Raw genomic sequence first — 5,750 nt, forward strand, 5'->3', positions numbered from 1 at the left:
ATTTTTTTGACTTTAACCTGAAGTTTATACTAAACTCGACATTGAAATAACGAGTTTATGATGTTGAGTTTGTTGATCTAACTTTTTGTGACTGAATTATATTTTATTTTAATAATATAGTCAAGTATTACAATTTATTATGTTGTTGGGTAAATAGTGAGTTATTTTTGAAGTCACATAACTCTGAGTCAACCTAAACGCTTATACTGCTTGACACTTGAAATAAATTAGCTTAACTCTTTCTTAATTCCTACCTTAGATCTGAGTTAGCAAAAATCCGTTAACTCAAGAGTCAGGTTACTTCGAAGTTGGAAATATGTTTCTTTGACTTTAACCTGAAGTTTATACTAAACTCGACATAACGAAATAACGAAAATAACTCGACATAACGAAATAACGAGCCTAGATGTTGAGTTTGTTGATCTAACTTTTTGTGACTAAATTATATTTTATTTTAATAATATAGTCAAGTATTACAATTTATTATTTTGTTGTTGGGTTACCTTTGGAGTCAAATAACTCTAAGCCAACCTAAACGCTTATACCGCTTGACACTTCAAATAAATTAGCTTAACTCTTTCTTATTTCTTACCTTAGATCTGAGTTAGCAAAAATCCGTTAACTCAAGAGTCAGGTTACTTCGAAGTTGGAAATATGTTTCTTTGACTTTAACCTGAAGTTTATACTAAACTCGACATTGAAATAACGAGCCTATGATGTTGAGTTTGTTGATCTAACTTTTTGTGACTGAATTATATTTTATTTTAATAATATAGTCAAGTATTACAAGTTATTATGTTGTTGTAAGGTAAATAGTGAGTTATCTTTGGAGTCACATAACTCTGAGTCAACCTAAACGCTTATACCGCTTGACACTTGAAATAAATTAGCTTAACTTTTTCTTAATTCCTACCTTAGATCTGAGTTAGCAAAAATCCGTTAACTCAAGGGTCAGGTTATTTCAAAGTTGGAAATATGTTTTTTTGACTTTAACCTGAAGTTAAAGTTTATGATGTTGTGTTTGTCGATATAACTTTTTTTGATTGAATTATTTTTTATTTTATCCAGTTTTCCATTCTGGTATTTTATTTATGTTTGTACGCTGAAATTGAATTTTTTTGTTTGTTAAATTACGAAAACTAAATACTTTTTTATCAATTTGTCAAACAGAAAATGATGTAATCAGTCGTTCTTCCGAAATTTTATTTTCCCTTATCAGCCAGTCCATGCCCGATAACTTCCACTCTTCCCGTATTAAAATATCGAGAGCACGTATCGAGCATCCGAATTCTCGATAAATCACCACTTTTTTGCTCATGTGTCGGAATTCGCATCGATGATCGAAACTCTATATCACACGTTTACCATATTTCCCGTTATTGTTAAGCAGTTGGAAACGGAAATAAAACAGAGTTTACAATTATGTAAACGTTTAATTGATGGAAGTAATTTATTATCGAGCCATATGCAAGCCAATCGTACTAATACAAATGTACACAACCGGCTTGTTTATATGCATTACGTCATATTTACACAGTGCACTAGATTCAGATCAATCCGTAATTCAAATTACTTTCGGGGGGCCAACGGGGGCTGCCAATCAACGCTTTGCGCACTGTTTGCCAACCTCTAGCTGGACGCTCGAAAATTTCATTAAAACAACTAAACTGAGAGAAAGTTACGTTGTTATCGACTTGTACTCAGGTAATAACAGATAACGCAACATTTTTTATAATCCAGTTTGCGGAGCTTAATCCTGAATTTTCAAAGCTTAAATTTCCCGTTGAAAAACATCAAACACGAGGCGGTATAAAGACGTACACCTTCGCAGAGTTGCTGAAACAAGTTTGAAATTAATGCGCGGCTTAATTTCCCTAATTACTCGAAAATTAATGAACGAGCAGGTGTGTTCGCAAATTTGATTCTTAAAAATTTGCCACAATAAGTGCCAATTTAATTCATGACAGGCCGGATTTATTTGGTCGTCAGATAAACAGGTTGAAATATTTAAAAACTTCATATCAATTAGTTGAAAAAGTTTCAAAGCTCCTCCGAAAGCTAATCAATTTTGTTCGAGCGAATATCGGAAAGCTGCCTTTCTGAGAAATGCGAGTTTGGAACTGGAAGTAAGCGATTGGCCTTTTAGTTAGGTAACATTAATGAGTGTTGAGGCGATGTTTGTTTTATTTAACTAGTGTTAAAAGGGGAACTTTTCCGGATATTGCAGGTTTTTGCTAAAGGGATATTACCTTTGTGAAGGGCTATATATAACTTAACAATATAAGTCGCAAGTTCAGAAGTGCATTCAGGAAACTACCTAGAGCAGTACACTTGCTTTGGTATTGATTCTAGCTCGTCATAACTTTTACATGTTATATTCCTTTATAAACTGTGTTTATTGACTATTCCTAAGTTAAAACTTTTTTAAAATTCGAAGTAAAAAATCAGTTATACTTACTTTTGAGTAGAGATGCTTTGTTGAAACCTAGAACTTGCATTTAATTACAGAACTTTCAGGGAAACCTGAAAAACGTATACAGTGGTTCTACGAAACTCGACGTGACAAAAAACTATTTTTTTTAAACCAGAACTAAAACTAGTTGTTAGGTATATATTCTTTGTAGTCTTTTATTAATTGTATAAAACTATAGTTTATAGTTTGTAATACCTACTCTTAAAAAAATTTTTTTTAGAGAAAAGCTTTTATCTAAAAGATGCACTAAGAAGTAAAAAATAAAGGTTTTCTATAAGAGGAAAAACCTGCACCTTTTAAAAAAAATCTTTTTTTTTTAAAACATTTTTTATATTTTTATTTATTGTTTTTTAGTCTTTAGTGATTCTAAATGTTTTTTTCTCTGAGATTTAGTATCGCAGTATTACTGTAACACCATTATTTTGTGCAAACTTCTTTATTGGTATCTGATAGAAAACAGCTGTTAGCATTGAAAGCACATCGTAACCTCTGTTCTGTGTCTATACTTTATCGTCCAAGATAAATAAACTAAAAAAAATAGCGACATTTGTTTGTAACAAAAAGTAATGAAAATGATTAGGTATTAATATATTTCCCAATCACCAACATACCGTTAATGTTGGTATAAGTTACGTTATGTACACATCGAAAACCTTTGTAAACATAAGCTATAACTTCAAAATCCCTTTTAACCTTCTTATGGGGTATTTAACTACATAGGATTGCATTGTCACGCAGATTAAGTAAGTATACAAAATTTCAAATCGTTGGGACAACTGGAACTCTTTCAAATTTGGCTCCGAAAAAATGAAAGCAGACAGACAGACAACAGAGTAAGTTAAATAAATGCTTTTAAAAAGATCAATAAGATTTACAAACTTAGCATCGTAGAAAACTCAGAACATCATCACCATTAAGGTTTGAAATAGTTATCAATAATTGCACCAATCTTAAGCCTAATATAAAGATTTAGTTTAAAGTTTAAAAACTACAGAAAAATATTAGGAAATTCTTGTTAAATTTAACACATGCCATTGAGTTAAAGGGTAGTATTGGTACTTTTTGTCGAAGATGATGGTTTAGTAGTAGTAGGTGTAACAGAACTGGAACTTGTGCTGTTTGTAGGTGATGGTGTTACAGAACTGGAACTAGAACTTGTGCTGTTTGTAGGTGATGGTGTTACAGAGCTGGTGCTAGAAGTTGTGCCTTTTGTAGTTGATGGTGTTACAGAGCTGGAACTAGAACTAGTGCTGTTTGTGGGCGATGGTGTTACGGTGCTGGTGCTTTTTGTAGACGAAGATGTTGGTTTTACAGAGCTTGTAGAAGTTGAAATTGTGGGTGGAACAGTCGTTATAGGATCAGGTTCTAAAAAAATTGTTTTTGTTCTTATCTTATCAAAATAAACATAAAGATAAGCAAATCTAAAAATATTACCGTGGCATTTATGCGTGGCCAAAGCCAAAGCCAGCGCAAAAATAACAATTTCCAAAATAACGGTCAAGATTGTTAATTTCTTTTCCATAGCAGTAAAGGCCCTCCAACTGGCCATGCTATAAATTTTGATTTTTACTAAGTAATTGTTAATTTTCCTACTTACCACCCAGAATTTCCGTCCAAACGTTCATACTCAGGCATTTTAACAACTTTTTTGTGTTTTTTTTAAAGAGGAAGAACCGGAAGCCGGTGTACGTCGTATTATTGTAAAAGTCGCGACAGAAGTTCGATAATATTGCTAATCTAATCGCGGATTTCGTTATCTGAAGTTTGCAGCGAAATGTACTTTGGTCTATGCAGGAAAATCATTTTGCATCCTATGAAAAAACCGCTTGAAAAATGAAAAGACATCTCTAGGATGCGGTAAATAAAGTTCCGCGACGTTCCGACTCCAGAGACCGGAAGTCGTCTATTCAAACAAACGGCGGGGAGAAACCAAAAAGGTAATTTATAAACACGTTGATGTTTGCGCGTTTTGCACATGAGGAGGGTCCGAGACGACGGCAAAAAGAGCCAAACGAGTTGGACACCGAACAAGTAATAAAACACTCTCAAACAATTCCAACTATTATACTTAATGTCGGAACAAAAACTGGAAATTTGTGTGAAAACAATGGGAATGCGCTAAAAATGTATTCATAAAGCTGCTTACAAGCGGTAAGGAGCTAATATTGGTAATACGATAGTGTTTACGAAAAGCTATTTAACTTAAGAGAATGTGATGGGGCAAGAAATATTTTTTACCTTATTTCCCAGGAGACTTATAAAGAGAGATCTTATAAAAAGCTTTCAGTACTTGAGCAAAATTATTAAGTTTTTTACAAAAACAAATTGATAGACGTTTTGTGCTGAAACTGGGAAAGCAATTAATCTCTATGTTTTTTAGCGCTTATTCAAGCTCTGGCTTGGAAAGAATTTCAAATAATTATGTAAATCTTTCTTTTAACTTCAGTTTTTAAATTAAAATTTATACTAGAAATAGAAAACGAAAGTGTTTTTTTCATCAAGACAGTTTTGATGTTCAAAATTCTCACGCGCATATAATGATGCATTTCTTTCACTTATAATATAATTTACTATTATGTTACAGGTACACTTTTTTAGGTACATTATACCATTGTTTTCGGTGAGAGAAATCAAATTTTTCTCACAAGTTTCACTCACGAGTGAGTAAATCTGGGGAAAATTGGGGAAAACAATGAGACTGTTTATTTCATAACTATAGCAACACAGGTCACTACGAAAACTGATTCATAGAATTATGCTAATGTTACAGGTAGATTTTTACTTAAATTTCTTGGATTTTTTTACAATGCACCTGTAAGATAAAACGTCGTATATCACACGTGATCGAAATGGCATTATAAAGCTCGTGAGAAGTGTCCCACTCGAGCGCAAGCGCACTCGTGCATAAAAATTTTCACTCGTATATAATGATGCATTTCTATCACTTATAATATAATATGCTATTATCTTACAGGTGTAGTTTTTTAGGTGCATAATACCATTGTTTTTGGTGAGAGAAATCAAATTTTTCTCACAAGTTCACTCACGAGTGAGTAATCTGGGGAAAATTGGGGAAAACAATAAGACTGTTTATTTCATAACTATAGCAACACAGGTCACTACGAAAACTGATTCATAGAATTATGCTAATGTTACAGGCGGATAATTACTTGAATTTCTTAGATTTTTTTTACAATGCACCTGTATGATAAAACGTCGTATATCACACGTGATTGAAATGCCATTATAAAGCTCGTGAAAAGTGTCCCTCGTGCGC

The 5,750-nt window shown here is 32.7% G+C and overlaps 1 long non-coding RNA gene across 1 annotated transcript; it reads right to left on the bottom strand.

Moving 5' to 3' along the window:
• Nucleotides 1-1,668: 1,668 nt before the first annotated feature.
• On the bottom strand, nt 1,669-4,231 carry LOC659049 (uncharacterized). The gene is made up of 4 exons (XR_010334875.1): nt 4,071-4,231; nt 3,908-4,023; nt 2,459-3,838; nt 1,669-1,836 (listed from the first exon to the last, which is right to left on the bottom strand). It is a non-coding gene; the product is annotated as an uncharacterized LOC659049 (long non-coding RNA).
• Between the last annotated feature and the right edge of the window lie 1,519 nt (nt 4,232-5,750).

This window comes from Tribolium castaneum, chromosome 7 (genome assembly GCF_031307605.1).
Source record: "Tribolium castaneum strain GA2 chromosome 7, icTriCast1.1, whole genome shotgun sequence".
Taxonomy (NCBI): Eukaryota; Metazoa; Arthropoda; class Insecta; order Coleoptera; family Tenebrionidae; genus Tribolium; species Tribolium castaneum.